Genomic DNA, 20,779 nt, shown 5'->3' on the forward strand with positions numbered 1-20,779 from the left:
TCTATCCGCGACGTCCGCTGGTGACGCCCCTCTGGAAATGATTTGTCTTTGACACTTTGCCAGACCATAACTCAGAATGGTCTGCTTTTAACCTGGCTACTTGTTACCCCTTTATTACCCAAAACTTAACATATTGTTCCCTTATACCTACACGGAAGTACACTAAAATTACAAAATTATTTCGGTTTGCTTACGCAGTTGTTTGTGGGTCGTAAAACCCGCAAAACCCTAGTTTTCGGTTTTACCGAAAACTCAAACCAAAGGCTGTGGTACAGCCAAAGGATATGAGTAGATTTGGTTTTCTTTAGCATCCTCTGTTCTACATTAAATGTTCTTTCTGTTTCTACAAGGTGGCTCTGAAAGCCACAGGCTGGTTATATGGCTCTGCGAATACAGCACAGCAGGAGTTAAGCACTGCCGAGTTCATGTGGAGGAGATCAGAGTGGATGTGAGTGCAAAGACAGTGTGCATTTGAAATTCTCTCTGACGCTCTGCTTTCGTAGCATGAAACCGAAACAGTTAATCTCAGTGTCTTTATCTCCTTAGAGAACCATTTTGGAACTCCAAGAGCTCATAGAAAGTGCTCATTAAAATAAGGTCAGCTTACTGTTGCAAAACGTAAGTGTAATAGGCAACCTCAGTGGGTTTCAACTTTGACTCCTCAAGTGTTTATTGGGCGTGCTGTTCTGAGAGCTGAAGTGAATTCATTTAAGGGGTCATGACATGAGAATTCAGATTTGCCTGTGACATAGGCTATATGAGGTCTTTGTACCATTGAAACATCCTGCAAGTTTCAGAACCTAAAATATCTTGCTCATTATAAACAAAGCATTTATTTAATCAAGCCCTAAAAACGGCTCATTTTGATATTGTGGGATTTGTGATGTCACACGGGCAAAAACATTTGCATATGCCTGCCTCCCGAGCAAGACATTGATGAATAGATATACATCATCGCACCAAAGACCCCGCCCACTGGCGTTTGATTATGTTTGTTCTGAGTATTTTGCTTTGTAAACAAAGTATAGTGTAATTAGGGCTGGGAAATAGGGCCGAAAAAATTATCATGATAATAAAAAAATATTATATCAGTCTATATCAATAATTATCATGATAAATATCAAGTTCAAAGGCAGATTTTTGCTCCTAAAAGAAAGTTGTAGAAACCATACTGTTAATTGTGGTTTTAAACTACTCTTTATTAGGATCACTTGCCATACAGGTGAACTGTTGAAACCAAAAATAATAATTCTTTACACTTTTCCACACAAGGAAAAGTGTACTTTTACACTTTTCTTAACAAAATAAATATGTTGTGTTGTGTTAAAATATGTTTAGTTTCTGCATGTTCTAATGGGTGATATTGTTTCATGTCATGAAACAGGTTGCCTGACTTTGGTGACATGTATCTTCAGCACAGTTTGCAATATTAATAATATTAGACTAGGCCTACATGTTTTGTCTCTTAGAAATGCACATTTGACAGTAGCTTAAGTTGACACTAGCAATCACTTGAGTTGCAGATAGGTCCAGATGTACATTTGTGTTCATTAAAGGGGTCATGAACTGGCTTTTTAAATTGTATTATATTATTTTCTGAGGTGAACTTATGACGTTTGCTTGGTTTTTACATTCAAAAACATCAAAATGAATAACTAATAAGCTATTTTCTATCCTAGCTTTGAGACCAGCAAAGAAACGCAGTTTTGGGTGTTTCGCACTGAACACTTGGAAGTAAACACCCACTGCTGTGAGTGGATAACAGTTTTGCATATTATAATGATTTTTTCAACTCACCTCGTCGGTGTACGTGGGGAAAACTGTTTTGTTGTCCAATGTTGTAAAACCGGAATAATTCGCCGATACATGTTCGACCCAGAGTGTGCGTTGGATGTATACGCTTTGGCAAAAGTGTCATATATGACACCTTGGGATGAGAACGGGCTGAAATACCACATACATGCACTTACTGTCATGTTCAGTCCTAGTTTCTGATTGTCTTCATCAAGCGTCTTTGGATAGCTAATACACATTTTACAAAAGCAACATCCATTTATGATTTTAATAAATACAATTAACACTGAATATGATGCTATTATTGCATAATAATTTATAATATACTACAATACACTGATGTTCAAATAGTATTTGTTACTTGCACTGTATAATAGATATAGTGTATATAGTAAATAGTGCAAAGAAAGAACTGTTTCATGTTGAATTTAATAAAAAAAAACCTACTGTACCAATAAAAAGAATAAAAACTATAGCACTAAAAACTCAGAGTACCTCAATAAAATACCATAAACCATCTGTAAAACCCATTCCCCAAAAAAACATTTACTTTAACACCGAATGTAACACTGAGATTTAATGAAAATGTAATATATGTAGTAAATAGTCATTTTAAAAAAAAAATGACACAGTGGCGTTCTATCTCATAAATCACTTGAACTTCTTGTCTATGAAATTATTTCTGTTTCTTCTCAGAAACAATATCTCTAATCCTGTATATCTCTATTTTCAGGGTTTGCAGAGATGCAATTCACTATATTAATGGACATGGTAACCTAAAGTTTTATAGTACAATTGCTTATGGAATGAATGTCAACCATATTGACAATCAAATCACGTTTGTCCAATGTCTCTTTTCATTGATAGTTATAATGACTATAGGTCAAAGACTCTGTGGAAGTGACTGATGAGCAAAGGATTTGTACCATATTCCTGAAGTGGCAGTGACCCAAAATGTTGTTCTTTTTCTAACGGTCTTTGATGTGTTAACGGGATGTGGCTAACTCATTCTGGTCTCTTTGGGTGGTGGGTCAAGGGGAAATTCTTCATTACAAATCACTGTGGTGGAGTGGATTTTATTTTCATTTTGGGAAACTTAACCCCACCACATTCCAGAAATGCAGAAATCCACTGGTAACCAATTATTCTTTGAGACACTGAAAAGAAAAAAAGAAAACCACCTTCGAAAAAATTCTTTGAGCTTGCTGCCTTCCAGAAAAAGGATCCGACACATTTTGCAGGATTGCTGGTGTGAAGCCTTCGCCTGGACAGTCGGGAACCGTGGCTCACCCTGTTTGACAGGCCAGATCTGCAGAGCTCTGACAGAATCTCTTGTTCAGATTTTATGTGTGCGACAGCTCTTCTCTGAAGGAGAAATGCACAGACCTGTGGCTTTATCAGCTATGCGTCATCTGACCAATGCATCTTTACACAGACACATCCAAAAGAACAGACAAAGCCTACAGGACTCACAGCCTTCTGGTTTAATCAGCTCAGTCACCACTCAACAACAGAACAATACATGAGCACATGGCCTGACTTCATGATAGAAACAAAGTAAATGTTGTGTCCCAAAGTTTTGTAAAGATTGTGCAGGAATTTGGGTAAAATGTGGTTAGTAAGTGACACCTCTGCTTGAAGTCTCAAGAAATTGAACTTATTCAGTTCATCTATTTAAAATATATATTAATGCTGTCAAACGATTAAAATATTTAATCACGATTAATCACAGTAATGTCATAGTTAACTCGTGATTGGGTCCAACTGGTGAACACCAGTTGGACCCAGTTAACTGCCGGTGTCGGCAGTGCTGGAATTCCTTCAGGAGTGTTTCTCCACAGGGTTATCCCACTCCACACTGAAGGTGTACGTGGCGGCCTTATCTGCTTATCACGTTCCTTTGAGTGGAGCCTCTCTCGGGAGACACCCACTTGTAATTCGTTTCCTTCGTGGTATCCTGAGGCTGAGGCCAGCAGTGCGCACGAGGGTGCCGACTTGGGACCTAGTGGTTGTTCTAGAAGGGCTCTGTCTAGCACCGTTTGAGCCTATTGAGGAAGTTCCTGAGAAGTTTCTCACTCTAAAGACTATCTTTCTTCTAGCAATATCTTCCTTAGAGAGAATAGGAGATATTCAAGCTTTGTCGGTTTCTCCCTCGTGTCTGGAGTTTGCTCCCGGTATGGCGAAGGCTTTCCTCCTCCCTAGACTGGGATATGTCAGGCCTATTGTGCTGCAGGCTTTCTGTCCTCCTCCATTTCTCACGTCAGACCAAGAGAAACTAAATCTGCTTTGCCCTGTGAGGGCTTTAGACGCTTACGACCACAGAGCTGCCCTGTGGAGGAAATCTGAACAGTTATTTGTATGTTTTGGACCTCCTAGGAAAGGTTGTCCCGCGTCTAAGAGGTTGAGTAAGTCCCGCGTCTAAGAGGTTGAGTAAGTGAGTGGTCAAGGCCATCTCACTTGCATACGAGACTTCCGGTCAGCCGTCTCCCTTGGCTGTCTGGGCTCATTCAACCAGGGGTATGGCCGCCTCTAAGGCGTTTTTGTCTGGAGTTCCTATTAATGACATTTGTGATGCGGCAGGATGGTCATCACCGCACACATTTGTAAAATTTTATCATCTTGACTTTAGCTCCACTCCAGGGGCGCAGGTGCTTTCGTCGGAATGTGCGCTCTGACTTCATACAACGCTGCTCGCATGGCGGCGTTGGTATTAGCGTTCCCATAGTGGTTACACGCAGCTCAAAGTTCCCTGAAGGGGAACTTCTCTGGTTACGCATGTAATCTTGGTTCCCTGAAGGGAACGAGACGCTGCGTGTCCATGCCATAGTCCCAGCATGCCCGTGAGCACTTATCAGAAGCCGTCACGCTTGTGTTTTGGGGTGCTTTATAGTTTCCTGGTCGATACGTCACCCCGCCTATGACGTTCCGTCTCGCCATTGGACTGATTTCATACGTGCTTTATGGCGCACTCACGCAGCGTCTCATTCCCTTCAGGGAACCAAGGTTACATGCGTAACCAGAGACGTTTTGTTTCTGGTCGCTAGATCCGCTTGCGCTTTGGTCGACGAAGCAACAAAATGTCCTCACGTATGCCACGTCCTGTTGCAAAAGCATCTGACAAAAACCTACAAAGTTTGCTAGACCAAAAAGACTGTTAATCGTGCAATAAAAAAATTGACGCCATTAATAGCGCGTTTAACTGACAGCCCTAATATAAACTCACCTAAAGGATTATTAGGAACACCATACTAATACTGTGTTTGACCCCCTTTCGCCTTCAGAACTGCCTTAATTCTACCATTTTAGTACAGTGAAGTCATTGTCATGTTCAAGAAACCAGTTTGAAATTATTCGAGCTTTGTGACATGGTGCATTATCCTGCTGGAAGTAGCCATCAGAGGATGGGTCCATGGTGGCCATAAAGTCAAGTCAAGTCACATTTATTTATATAGCGCTTTTCACAATACAGATTGTATCAAAGCAGCTTCACAGTGATAACATGAAAGTAGTACAACACAGATCAATAATATTGTTAAATATTAAATATCCCCAACTGAGCAAGCCAAAGCAAGGCAACAGTGGCAAGGAACCAAAACTCCATCAGATTGGATGGAGAAAAAAACCTTGGGTGAACCCAGGCTCAGTCGGGGGCCAGTTCTCCTCTGGCTAACATTCATATTGTTTATATATAAATATTAAATATAAATATTGTTTATATATAAAACGGCGCCATAACATATCTCCGGCGTTGAGTCGTTTCTTCACAGGCGTTGGTCTTCTCATCACAGGCGTTGGGGCATCCGAAATCCCCGTGAGAGGCTGGATACAAAACTGGACCTGACGAACGCCATTTTTCTCGGGACAAGCGTCCAGAGATAACAGCAGAAAGGCAGAAAGGGATGGACATGGTCAGAAACAATGCTCAGGTAGGCCGTGGCATTTAAACGATGCCCAATTGGCACTAAGGGGCCTAAAGTGTGCCAATAAAACATCCCCCACACCATTACACCACCACCACCAGCCTGAACAGTGGAAACAAGGCATGATTGATCCATGTTCTCATTCTGTTTACGCCAAATTCTGACTCTACCATCTGAATGTCTCAACAGAAATCGAGACTCATCAGAGCAGGCAACATTTTTCCAGTCTTCAACTGTCCAATTTTGGTGAGCTCTTGCAAATTCTCGCCTCTTTTTCCTATTTATAGTGGAGATGAGTGGTGCCCGGTGGGGTCTTCTGCTGTTGTAGCCCATCCGCCTCAAGGTTGTGTGTGTTGTGGCTTCACAAATCCTTTGCTGCATACCTCGGTTGTTACGAGTGGTTATTTCAGTCAAAGTGTCTCTTCTATCAGCTTGAATCAGTCGGCCCATTCTCCTCTGACCTCTAGCATCAACAAGGCATTTTCGCCCACAGGACTGCCGCATACTGGGTGTTTTTCCCTTTTCACACCATTCTTTGTAAACCCTAGAAATGGTTGTGCGTGAAAATCCCAGTAACTGAGCAGATTGTGAAATACTCAGACCGGACCGTCTGGCACCAACAACAATGCCACTCTCAAAATTGCTTAAATCACCTTTCTTTCCCATTCTGACATTCAGTTTGGAGTTCAGGAGATTGTCTTGACCAGGACCACTACACCCCTAAATGCATTGAAGCAACTGCCATGTGATTGATTGATTAGATAATTGCATTGATGAGAAATTGAACAGGTGTTCCTAATCAGTGTTGGGTGTAACTAATTACTAATTGCTAAGTTGCTGTAATTTAATTACTTTTCCCTTGAAAATGTAACGTAAGGGATTACTCTTCATTTATCTGTAATTTAATTACAGTTACTTCTGATGTAATTGAGGTAAATACTGTGTATAGATCAATCCGATCTCACAGCGATTCGTATGCATTTTATGAGGTGTCTAAACCGTAGGGCCGCACTCGTGCAAAGTCGTTTGAAGTATTGTAAAATATGTATGAAATGTCATGAGATCAGATATTAAACAATAGTGGGTTTAACATCAAAATGTATTGTCTGATGCTAAAATGTATGTTTTTATAATGTAACCTTCTCCGCCTTGATCAGTTAAAGGATAAATCATGCAATTTTATTGTATTTATTTGAAAGAATTAAAACAGATTAATGTCTATCCTTGTATTATTCAGCTGGTTGAGATTGATATGGGATTTTGAAAGTAATTAGTAAATAAAAGTAATTAAATACTTTTTAAAGAGAGTAATTAGTACAGTAATCTAATTACACTGTTGAAGAGGTAATTAGTAACTAGTAATTAATTACTTTTTTGAGTAACTTACCCAACACTGTTCCTAATAATCCTTTATGATTGTATATAAATATAAACATGTATAAATATAAATTTAACACCAAGAAGACAAAAGAGATTGTGGTGAATTTTAGGAAAATAAGGAAAATAGATCTGAGTCCTGTGTTCATAAATGGACAGGCTGTGGAGAGAGTACCCTGTTTTAAATTTTGGGGGTTGAACATTACAGAAGATTTTTCTTGGACTACACACACCTACACTGTCATTAAAAAAAGCACAACAATGTATTTGTTTTCTGAGCAGATTATAAAAAAGCAAGATTGCCTTGCTTTTATCGATGTGCAGTGGAGAACACTAACATATTGCATGATATCTTGGTACGGTAGTTGTACAAGAGAGGAACAGAGGTCTCTGCAACGAGTTAACAAAATGGCACAAAATATAATCGCCACACAGTTACTATGATTAGTTGAGGACATCATCCAGATGTCCGTCCCTCAGATGAGACGTTAAACTGAGGTCTTGACTCTCTGTGGTCACAAAAAAATCCCAAGATGTCTTCTGAAAGAGTAGGGGTGTAGCTGTTTTATTAAGTATGACGTCTTGTTGCAATTTTGTAACTTTGGTGCTTAAAGGGTTAATAAGACTGTAACACTGGCTTTTCTACATTACACAAAGTGTCAGTGTTTATAACAGTTAGCGATACTTGTAGGCCCAAAACATACTCTATCGTGACTGCAGATGCTTCTACTGTAGCTACACAAGCTAATGTTTAGATGTTGTTGTGTCCTGATTCCTGAAATGTTGCAGAGTCCAATTCAGCATTGCACCCTCAGTGTTAATGGCATAGAGGTGTTATTATAGATATTAGGGTCTTCTTCCTTTTTGTCAGTCAGGTCAACTACAGTCATGGCACGGCAACAGTTTGAAGAGAATCTTGCTGAGCAAATTATGTATATCCCTAATTAAACACCCCCAATGTCAGCTAATCAAGATCTTCCTAGGCATACTTGAAACTTCAGGCACGTCTATTGAGGCATTTGGTTGTGAACTCTCCAGGACAGCGGCTCTGTACACCCTGGTTTGTACACCCTGGTTTATACAGTAGGCCGACATCTGAAGAATAACACATTTGGTTTAATAGTGCAGGCGCTGCAGAACTACCAGCAAACCCTGAACCAGTCTTACTAGCTGAAAGATATCCAGAGGTCAATCAGCTCGTGCTATGTATACATGATGTCTTACCAAGCAGATTGCAGGTAAAGGACCCATCAGCCTGCGTTATCCAGAGTTTCAGAACTGAACTATTTCATGGTTTGATTTTAAACATGTTGTGACTGGTTGCAACAATACCCCAAGGAGTGGAAAGGGGAAAGAAAGAGGACTTTTTCCATTTGCAGGAGGAGATTGTTTCTTTGACATTTCACTGGTTTGGAGATCAGACTGTTCATGGACAGTAAACATGACCTCTTCTTCCTGTTATTGTTCAGGTTTCAGATTTCATTGCACATGAACACAACAGTAAGTTCTAAGTTCTGGGTCCACCATTGCCTTGGGAGCACACTAAACATGTCAAAACACTTAACATGACCACACTGTTACCAGAGGGCCCTCTAAAACAACACACTATTCAAATATCTGCTACATATTTGTGAGCAGCAGGCCTGTTGTTGCGCTTGTATTAATTTATACGTCTGGCAGTGCTGCGCTTCATCTCAATTTGATTTTAAGCAGGAAGAAGGCAGCTTTGAAGTTTGCAATGTCACATTAGAGAAAGATGTGAAAGAAGCGGCCCTCATTAGAGTGTGAGTGCCTGACATGTTATGTCACTCCTCTCAGTAAAAAATGTCTTAATGAATAAATTTGCTAGTTCTAAAAATTCTATACCATTCTATACTTTGATGATGAATAAATTCAAAAGTATTGCCGAAATGACTGATGTAGTGATGTAGAACTAGTACAAAAAGGAAAAAAAAGTAGGGAATTGCAAAGATGAAACAAAACGCCTCGGTTATGTACTGTATATAACCCTCGTTCCGTGAAGGCGGGAACGGAGACGTAGTCGACGTGTTGACTGATTGAGATCACGCTTAGGGAGCCTGTCATCTTCGAGTATTGTTAAAACAAGCAAATGAGCGTGCGAGAATTGCATCACGTACTCTGCCCCAGAGCGCAGGTATAAACGCAAAAGTGGATGCACACAACAGGTGTTTCTTGCGGAGGAGCCGAGCGGAGCCTGGAGGCTGCTGTGGTCCAGCAATAGTGGCAACAGGACTACGTCTCCGTTCCCTCCTTCAGGGAACGAGGGTTACATACGTAACCGAGGCGTTCCCTTTCAGTCGCTCACGTTCGACGTAGTCCCAACAATTAAAACGCCACTAGTGCTGACACCTTCGAGTACCTGGACAAAAGCCTTCTGATCCCCCTGCATTATTGATGTGGAGACGGGATAGGGCTTAGGCCAGGGAAGTCACTGCTGTTCCACAAGACCACAGGGAAAGCATTCCCCTTTTTTTGGAAAAGGAATACACTGCGGAAGCCACATCATGCCCGTAGGTAGGTAACATTTGGAGGATATGGACTGGGCGATACTGGGCAGTACAACAAATCGAATGTCACTGAGGTGGGTCCAGCCTATAACAGGGGGGAGACTCACCGGTCAGTGAAGGTAGAGCGGACTCCCCCAAGGGTAGACGTCGGCTCGCCACAGTGAGCCCCCAACAAAAACAAAGAACTCCACCTGGCCCTCCAATGGAGACTAGGGAGTGGATCGGTGACCATCTCCAAGAACTCCTTCCTCCATCCCTAAGTGGTACACACAGGAACGCTTACAGTGACACTTGCCATGAGCTCATAGTGTGGGATACCCTTGATGGTTCATGAGTGCCTGGTTGACCTTAGTCAGCGCCATGCAGAGAGGAAACGGCTTGCCCACAGGCTTTGTAAGTTGTACTTGCCAGTAAGGACGGATGAGAACTTAGCGGTCGTTACATGAGGTAGCGGTGGTCAGACACAGCAGCATAGCGACAGACCACCCCACTGGAGGGATAGCCTCATAACCCTTTGCCACCTTCATGGTGGAATGGCCATCCCTGGTACAGACGGAAATATGGCTCAAACACGTATGGATTGTTGTGGATACAGCAAATGACATGCATTGCTTTGGATTATATCTTCCATGTATTTTATCGAATTGCATGGAAAGGCAGGTTGCCTGTTTAATAATTGGTTTTCTGCGTCTGATGTGAGGGTTCGCCAAGTGAGGCGAGTGTCAGCATCAACGTTAGCGCTACGTGACACAGATTAAACTTAGCTAGTCTGATTTGCTGAAGCAATTGGGAACGCCTCAGTGTGATTGCGTCTGAAGCTTGTTATTGTTTAGAAAGTATAGATTTCATAGTTTGTCATGTTACACTGCACAGCCTGATTACTTTACCAATATGTACAGTACAGTACTCAAGAGTTTTGAAGATGTTGCACACAGTTCTTCAGGATTTAGTCTGCCTCAGTTTTTTTCTGTTTCTTCGTGTAAATCACAGACAAACTTGATGATGGTGAGATCAGATCATACCGGCAGTTGTCAGACTCCTTCTGCATAGAAAAATCTCACTGGATTTTAACAATTCACCTTTGGCTAAGCCCCGCCCCCCTTAGTTACTGTTGCTACATCCGTCAAACTTCATCTGCGCTCTGCATGGCTTATGCTGTGACAGCTCTTCCTGCTGAAATGTTATCAAACTTTTAAGAAGTAGCAAATAAAGTGTCCGATAGAAGTAGGCAAAAGGGGCTGCAATATGCGTTCGAAGGCTATATTCAAGACATACAGGTGGAACGCAAGAAACAACAAGGCATCCAAAATAGAGGCAAAAGCATAACGTTACCGGTCACAGTCAAAAAATTAACTAACGCATATCCTAATCGAGATGGAGGCTGGGGCTAACAATATCAGGGAGCAACACTGTTCATGCAAAGCTGGGTAGGTCTCTATTCACTTCTATAATCGTTATTACAAAGCAAACGGACTACACGAGTATAACGTATTTAGCAGCGTGTGCTAGCGTATCAATAACCCATATGAGACCCGAAATCATAACCTAAAACATTATAAAACAGTCTAACTAGTATAACTTCACACTCACAGTAAGGTTAGAAGCAAAAAAGATGTGCTTGTTGATCTTTGAGGGGTTAGCTGACTGAGGACGTCCACACAGTTTAATCCAAAGACGACACTTGTCAGGATTTGACTTCGGTTTTGGGAAGGGAAAAAACGGTCCCCCCTCCAACCTCTCTGGGAAACGCGTATCTGTGTTACAAATGCCCGAGGCACAACGTTTAACCATATTTTTGATAAAACTACGACGGTAATAGCCTGCCGAGACCAAAAACATGAGACGCGTGTGTTGAAAGTCAATGGAGTGCAGTGAAAAAGAGTCAAATCTCTGTGGGAGCTCGTTCTTGGCTGCGCTGTGATTGGTCAATCTAGATTCTAGGGCGTGGCTTAGCCAAAGGCAAATTAATGGCTAAATGAATTTGGAAATGTAAACTGATATTTCCTACTGATACACTACAGCAAAAGCTATAAATAACTGGCTTAAAACTTTTTTTGGTGAAAATAATAGCATGCCTAAGACTTTTGCACTGTACTGTATCTTGTTTGTGTGGCTTCTGTTTCTATCACACCTCCTTCATCACTAATGCTTCGCTTTATATGCTGTGCACATCTCTTTTTTAACTCTTAATTTTGATGCTCCACCAACAGACATTCTGCTGTGTAAAAGTAACTTTGCCAACATGTCAACTTATTCTACTAAGCCAAACCTAACCTAACTGCCTACTGACACTCCAAGAAGAGAGTTAGTTCACATGTAGTTGCAAAGTTACTTAGAGTTAGAAGAATGTCTAAAGTGGACCATCCAAATGAAGTTTTACCCAAAAAATGAGTTTTCAGTATTTCTGCTTCAAAAAATCCACATTTTATTCAGTGTTACTTACTGTTTTTTGTGATTGTTTGTGAAATTGACTAACAATTTCTGAGTAAAAATTGTTTCACACCAATTTATTTTTCCACTGTATTCCTGTTGTGTGGATTCACTCTCAAATAGCCAAGATATTGGGACAGGCTGTCAGTCAACATCACTTTAACACTCCTCTCAGCTGCTTGCTTTTACTTCAGCCCATCCATAGTTACATTTAAGAAAACTTCAGACTTTTTCACACCCTTCCCTCACCTCATCGGTTCTCATCACACTTCCGATCAACTATTTTCCTGTCAAGCTGCTGTATGTTATCTGAAATACAAATTATCATAAAAGGTTTTTTATTTTATTATTTATTTTTTCCCCTGTGTTCTGTAGTCTCAAAACAGATCCAAAGATCAGCCCGTGGATCCCAGAGACTCACAGTAACAGGACAGAAAACCTTATTCAGATATACAAACAAAAAAAGGTTGTCATTCTTCCATTCTTGAATCAACACTATGATCATCAACAGCCCACATGAGCCTTTTCAGCTTTCTCATGCCTCCTCCACGTACTCTGCGAATTACTTCAAAAGCACAGTGGTCATCATTCTCTAAAAGCTGAGAGTACAATATACTCCAGTTGTCAAGAAATGTGAAACAAGCCCTCATGATCCCATTAATTGGCATGTTGGCAAGTTGGTACAGTATGTAGGCTTGGTGTGTCTGAGCTGTTAAGACACAACATGTTACCAATAACCATCAGAAGTCTAAGGCAACAAACATATTGCTGATAACATTGAGATTAGCATGAAATCCAGTTTTACCCTGTTTGTTTGTTAGCGCAAATCGCTAATCTTGTGATAATCCTTTCACCAGCAGAAGTTTTCTTTTTGTAATCTTAATCAAAATATGAAGATTCCTTCCCTTCTGGAATGGCTTTCCTTCTCTGATTCATCAGTTGACTACTTGGGCAAAATATCTTTAACAGCTCCCCCACAGCGGACAGACTGCTGTGATAGAGATGAGAGATGGAGATTTTCCAACATCCTCTTCACTTGGAAATATGTCACAATAATGTCGACTAATAACGCAGGCTTGTCGCCAATAACAACTGGATGGCTTAATGCCACAAGCATGATGCTGATACACAGACAGCTTTGGCTCTTCTAGATTTAAAGGCTCAATATGTAAGAATTAACATATCCTAAAATCACTAGAACAATGTTATAAATCTTGCATATCCCAATGTTTAAATCAAGAGAAATCCACAATAAAGTTCCATTAGTTAAAGTTATGCATTAGTTAACATGAGCTAACCATGAACAACACCTCTGTTCAGCATTAGTTAATATTTGTTAACATGAACTCACACATGTACTAATGCATCAATTCACATTAACAGCACGGTTAGTTAACATTAGTTAATGCATTAGTCAACATGAACTAACAATGAATAGTACCTGTAAATAGCTTTACTGTTTTGTAAGGTTAACTTACTGTACATATTTACATTAGTTTACGTAGTAGTTAGAAACACACTAAGTATGAACTTTTCTAACTCACTAAATGTAAAAATGCTGTTGTGTACCTTATCAACACTCTTTTATATAAGGCATTGATTTGTTGGAACATAATTCTACAGCAGAAAACATGTTAGTAACACATCAGTTAATGTTGAATTGTGTACACTTTTCACTCAATCCATTAATAAATACATATTTGAATGCAAGTAATGATAGTAAAGTGCGTATAAACACAAACAACAAATTTTTCCGCTTTAGAATTATGTTTTCCATCAAATCAATGCCTTATATAAAAGAGTGTTGATAAGGTACACTACAGCATTTTTACATTTTGGGTAACATGTTGAGTTGTGTTCATACTTAGTGTGTGTCAACTGCTACATAAATGTAAATGTGTACAGTAAGTTAACCTTACAAAATAGTAAGGAGATAGTAGGAGAACGGCGCGAGTCATGTTTACTGTGGCGAGCGGGACGAGTGAGGGCCGCGGGGTGGTTGTATAAACACACAAAGATGAAGGCGAAGGCAAATAAGGAATATTTAATAAATCCAACACAAACAGAGCAGCATTCAACACATCCTAGATAGACGACATTGGACCCTAAACTGAAACAGAACTGAACATATATGATAATGATGGTGATTGATGAGTGCACAGCTGAACAAAGTTTATGTCTGTGACCACAAATGAATGATTAAGGCAGACGATGAAGAGACACAAATAGTCCAAACAAAAAAGAAAGAAGGGCTTATGGCATTAGAACAACACCAGTGTGAGTAAATGATCTAACTAACAGATTCCCCTTTTAGATTAAATATGAAACTGTTACTGAAGCAAAACAGTGATCATCATCATGTTGTGGATGTGCAGTTTGAAACGTGTGTCATTTACTTTATGTTGCTACATGGCACTGGTGTGTTATCTTTTTCTAATGCTGTTTCTCCACATAATCTCCTCCATATCGCTAAAATACAACATTCTGGGTAGAATTCACATGGGTCGGAAATGAATTTTGATGTTTTGATGTCTGCGACTCGCACATATGACACACTGTGTTATCCTGTCACTGGACTCAAGCACAGTGTGTGTGCTATTGTATCACTGGACTGAAGCACTGTGTGTGCGATGTGGAGGAAAGCATGACAATGAAACCAGACTTCATTCGCCCCAATGGAAAGCATATTTACACTGACCGAATCATTCCATATCTCCTAGTGCAATATGTGCCATTCACCATATATAAACATAGTAAATGAGTGAACAAGTGTCCAATCTCAGATATAGGGTGAATGAGGCTTTAGATTCTAGAGAGCATATGATTGGACAGAAAATCTGATGAGAAGCTGAAATGCAGATGTCTTCCGAAGCATTGATACATATTGGTGGAAGTGAGAGACTGTACATTTTGAATGCACAATCTTCTCAATGTGAATTGTGTCATTTGGAGCATAGCTTAAACATAGATAAACTCAAGGCTAACATATTAATACCAAGTCAAAAACTTCATGGGAACTTTAAACTGATTTGAACATAGCAGGCCTATTTTATAGTAGGCTAGTCTCTTTACATTTACTACTACATAAAAATGCAATTACTTGTGTGTTACACATACACATTTTAAACTTACATGTAACAGTGTGGCAAAGTGGAGGACATTTACAAATAAATATACTACACCCACAAGGGGACCAAAGATCCTTGACTAAGCCACCTGGAATACACCAGGAAAATAACAGGGTTGAGCAAGGATGTGGACTAAAATACATAAACAATAATCACTTTATTAAAATACAAAAAATAACATACAATACCTAACAACATTTACTAAAGACACAAAGAGGAAGATGGCGAGCAGAGACACTTTGGATTTCCACCCGACACTCAATATCCAACACACACACAGTGATAAAGTGAACACACTACGTGCAAATACACAAAATCAAATTATAACCACGGCCAACACCTCCCATTCAGCAATTCAATGAAACAATGGAAAGAAAATGCAAACTACTGACATACAAAAGATTATACACTTGTAAAAACAAAAGTACACATTTATAAACCAAAATAAATACATTTACTGAGAGAAAGCAGAAGTGCAGTCACATTAGTAGGTTTGAAGGATTATTCACTTTAAAAAAAAAAAAAAACTTTTGCTGATAATTTACTCACCCCCATGTCATCCAAGATGTCCATGTCTTTCTTTCTTCAGTCGAAAAGAAATTAAGGTTTTTGATGTAAACATTCCAAGATTTTTCTCCATATAATGGACTTTTGTGGGAACCAAACGGTTCAAGGTCCAAAAGACAGTTTCAGTGCAAACTGCAAACTGTTCAAAGGTCTTTAAACGATTCCAGAGGATGAATAAGGGTCTTATCAAGTGAAACGATTGATCATTTAATAAAAACAATAACAACGTTTAAGTTTTATAAGCTCAAATGCTCGCCTTGCTCTGTTCTGTGATGCGACTTCGCGACTCTCCTGTTCGAACTCGTTCATCAAAATGAACTAATCTTTTTCTGAGTCAATTCGTTCATTGAATCAACCAAATGACAAGAAAAAAAGATTCGTTCGTTTTGAGTTCGACGAGTTCGAACAGGCGAGTCACGAACGCGCATCACAGAACAGAGCAAGTCGACCATTTGAGCTTATAAAACTTAAACTTTGGTTGTTGTTTTTTTTTTTTTAATTGAGTGATAGTTTCAATTGATAAGACCCTTATCCACCATCTGGAATCGTTTAAAGCCCTTTGAACAGTTTGCACTGAAACTGTCTTTTGGACCTTGAACTGTTTGGTTCCCACTGAAGTCCATTATATGGAGAAAAATCCTGGAATGTTTTCATCAAAACCCTTAATTTCTTTTCGACTGAAGAAAGAAAGACATGGACATCTTGGATGACATGGGGGTGAGTAAATTATCAGCAAAAGTTTTTTTTAAAAGTGAACTAATCCTTTAAATCCCACCCTCAAATAAATCACAGGAACCCTTGGACATTGTCACACCTGCCAAAGATTAAAAAACAATTACTTAGAATTAAAAACAAACTAAATTAACTTTAGGTTTGCAGCACTGCACTACACATAATCACTTGCCTTATGAGAATGTCACCGCTTACGAGACAACACACTAAAAACATGCAAGCAATTCAGTCTCCCATTAACAAAGAACACTTTTTAACATACATAAACTTACCTAGCATTCATTGCAAGAGCCAGTGCACACCAGAGAGAAAACCAGAGGATGCACCAAACTCTCCTGCCAACCACAAATATACTAATGCAAACATCTCAATCAAGTTCAAAGTTTGAGATTCAAACCCAATGCTCCTACACCTACCATTACTCACAACATGAAGTTTACAATGGGCAGGACCCATAGTGACGCATTCCTGGCCAACAAACCACTCATCTTTTTATATACCCCAAACTGGGCACTGGTAGGCTCACAGAGTTGGCATGACACCAACCAATCACAGCAAGGGTTATACATACCCTGCTACAATAGCAAAAAGTGTATTTTAGTCAGAATTATTGCTCTCCCTTTCTAATAAATTCTGTCAAGCTTGACGTGTGTTGTGCAGATTAATGCGTTTCAGCACATATATTTTTACGGTTGTAATCTGTAGCTGTTATAAAATTCTGTGAGTATCTCCATTTTGCATAAAGCGAGTCTTCGTTGAACTTCACAAACTGCATTGAACGAGTCAAGCAGAAAATTTCATCAATAGCGAGAAAGCGTTGTTTCATAGATGAAGGAAATTTCTGTCAATGGAGGGGAAAACTTTTGTGTTTATGTGTGTGCACATGTGTATGGAAGCTGATTGTTGCCGAACTGCATATTATTTAAAAGATTGTGTTTCAGGTATGGTCTCGTATGTTTATTGAGTTAATGATGCTTCTAAGGCAGACTCATGCTGTGCCTCAAATCTCTCTGGTTTAAACTAAAAAGCCGGAAAGTTTTCTCATGCTGAGACATGCAGATGTTTGTGTGTGATGAAATATATATTTCTACTTCACGCCTTTGAGCAGGGACTGTATTCACAACACAGCACTAATTCTCAGACATTATTTCTGTTTACATAACCAAATGTTCATCAAAGGTCACTTTCCATCAATGTCAATAAGTGCCTTCAGCAAGTTTAATTGGAAAAAAAATGTCTGTGGTTTGATTGATGTGACTTGCTAAGTTGAGTCAATATTTACATCCATCAGATTCACATTAACATCTTTTAAAACATTATAGAAACGACTTTTGCTACTAGTAAGACTCACTTATTTTCTCTTATTTTTGCAGTGGCTCTCTCTACCTATGCAGAGGTATTGAGGATCTCGGACCCTGAAAAACAAACCATCTATCCACAGCCCCTTGTCCAGAAACATCGTAAGTCATCGACATTTCACATCATATTCAAAAAGGCTTAAAAGATAAAAGATAAACTGGTGCTATTCAGTCAGATATTATTTACTAGAGTGAAAGAGACAATTAGCTGGCACTTCCAGTTGGTTCATGAACTCTAAAGAGACTAATAATATCACAGCCAGGGTTACTTTTGGGAAACTATGGCGTGATGCCATGAGAACAAACGATTGGCGATACGGTATTAACTAGCATCACAACTGTTTTAAGCATTTCAGACAACAAAGTATATTGCCCAGTCCACATGTACACTATCAGCATACTCAATACTCAAATAAATTAATTGGAATGCCATAGTACCACTTTGTTTCTGTTTCTCTCAAGAAGAGACTGCCATTTCATTTAAAAGTCTGTACCTTCATATCTTCACTCCTCTTCCATCCTGCTATCCCCTTTCTTTTTGTTCAAGTATTCTGACAATTTATCCTCTTATTCTTTCCACTACACCAATTACCCATCTACTCTCCATCTCTTTTTCCCATTTCTACTCTTCCTACCCATTTCATTTTCTTAAACTCTTTCCTCCTCTCTCCTAATCTCTTTCTACCTGTTCCACTCTTCCTCTTATTACACCCATTTCTCAACTCTCAACCTCCATCCACTCTTCAATTTTTTATAGTTTACGCAATTGTGAAATGCAATTTCCTGACACAACAGAGTTTCGGTTTTTGTGTATGTGTTTAGAAAAGACAATCAAAGGAGCTACACATGTTTTTATTTCAGATATATTACAATTTTGGTTGGCTGTGTGAACACATTTTGTACAAAATGTTTTGATAAAATGTGTCATTTCAATTGTCTCAGTTTGGAGAGATTGGTCAAATCGATTGAGAAATCCTGTATTAGACATGAAATCTACTTTCTGAATGGTTCCTGAAATGCAGCAATTCCAAAAGGGTAATTTCTGTCATGTTTTATAGGGCCGTGTTATTGTATTAACTGTCCATCAGGCCCAACAATCAGGCGTAACTTCAACAAGAGGAGGAGGCATTGTACTTTTGATGCACATCAGAACTATATTGGACTTCAAGAGCTGAAGACATCCAAAATGTGCAGTGCGGTGTTACACCATTATGAAATAAGGCTACGTTCACACTGCAGGCTGAAACGACCTAATTCCGATTTTTTTGCCCCTATGCGACCTGTATCTGATTTTTTCATGACAGTCTGACCGACACAGATCCGATCTTTTCAAATGCGACCCAGGCCACTTCGGTATGTGGTCTAAATCCGATATGAATCCGATCTTTTGAAATGCGACTTCAATCTAAATGGCCAGGTCACATATATCCGGCCCGCACGTCATTGCACGCACCTGTAGCTAGCCAATACACGCTAACTCCAACGCGTTTCCTCACTGTTATGGGCCACTGCAGACGTGTCTCTTCCCCAGTGTTGTGCCTGAACGCGTTCAATGAACGATAGTGCATGAACGCGTTCATATATTACTGCCTGATGAACATTACTGTGAACACGTTCATTCTGGTGTCTGTGAACGTGCCCTCTCTGTCAGTTTAACTTCGTACAGTAGGGTGCCAGATTGATTTCTATAGAGCCTTCCAGGCGAAAACCTGGCTAAAACACATGTATACATGCCTTAAAATGTAGCGAAAAAACACCCAATCTGGCAACACCAGCCACCGCGGCCGCAGCAAGGAGCGCCGAGGACGCGCAGTATCAATTAAACGAGTTTTATGGCGAGGTCGGTGAGGATCAGAAAAATCTTACATTTATGTGCAAACTTTGCCCGTCGATAAAATAATTGTTGTCTGTGTTGTGGGCTGTGGCAATAATAATAATAAAACAAAAGCTCGCAACAATATGGAAAAAAAGAACTATTCCGCAAACAACAAGTGACGTCGTTGACCGTTGATTACTCTTCTGCGCATGCGGGTCACTTCTGGGTCATTTCACGTTCACACAGGAGGTCGCATTTAATTGGAAATGTGAACGGCCTTGCAAAAAAATCGGATTTTTTCAAAAAATCGGAATTGAGCATTATGCCCTGCAGTGTGAACGTAGCCTAAATGTTTTCTCCCAAACATGTTGGCCACAATTACTGGCACCCCTTGAACTTGTTTACGAGTAAAAAACTCTGAAGTATATTCCCTTTAATATTTACATTTTTTTTTGCACACCAAGGTTAGCCTGGTTCAACCAGACTCTCGTACGTTTCATTTTCTACATAGATGCTGCGTCCCAATTCGCTTACTTATACTACGCCCTAAAAGTATGTACTCTTTTTGTGAGGAAAAGGTACATACTTTTGAGTGTGTAGCAAAAGAGTAGGCAAGCTTTGGGATATACTATCACGTCATCTTTAACGGACAGCTCTGTCGCGTGCTGCGTGCATCCTGTCACCGTAAACTGCCCTGTCAATCATCTTGTCACAGTTAAAATCCTCCATTCTATCTAATTTTATTTCCTACCGTTTCGGAGAGCTCGTTCATCTGCCAGTTGTGGGTCTTTCATGCTCTCCTCGTGTTTGCAATTTGAATAAAATGATGCATTTAAAACGTAAAAACGTGTCTTTACAAAAGTTCACAATGCTGCAAATGCAATATAATGTGGACAACATTGAATAAATTCATTTTCGTCAGGTTATATACTGATAATTAGTCACTCAAATCTCTTTATCTAAACCTCTCTACACAACCGCGGGGACTCGCGCGTCCTCCGTATCGAACACTTTTTACTCGTGTTTGTAGTTCTAACCAAATCCTCGTCCAACGCGCAATGGTTTGTGGGCAATATCAGCCGTTAGAGTGTGCAGCGATCTACACTTAGAAAAAGTAGACCATCCGGGT

At 39.8% G+C, this 20,779-nt stretch overlaps 1 protein-coding gene across 2 annotated transcripts in view; it reads left to right on the forward strand.

Annotated features, from left to right (window-relative positions):
• Positions 1-20,779, forward strand: part of frmpd3 (FERM and PDZ domain containing 3) — a 221,731-nt gene that overhangs the window by 86,155 nt on the left and 114,797 nt on the right. For both annotated transcript variants that reach the window (XM_089134694.1, XM_089134697.1), the window contains exon 2: positions 17,850-17,936. The gene's annotated coding sequence lies outside the window, so the exon portion shown is untranslated. The remainder of the gene's footprint in view (positions 1-17,849; positions 17,937-20,779) is intronic.

This window comes from Pimephales promelas, chromosome 9, assembly GCF_988280905.1.
Source record: "Pimephales promelas chromosome 9, fPimPro1.hap1.1, whole genome shotgun sequence".
NCBI classification, from domain to species: Eukaryota; Metazoa; Chordata; class Actinopteri; order Cypriniformes; family Leuciscidae; genus Pimephales; species Pimephales promelas.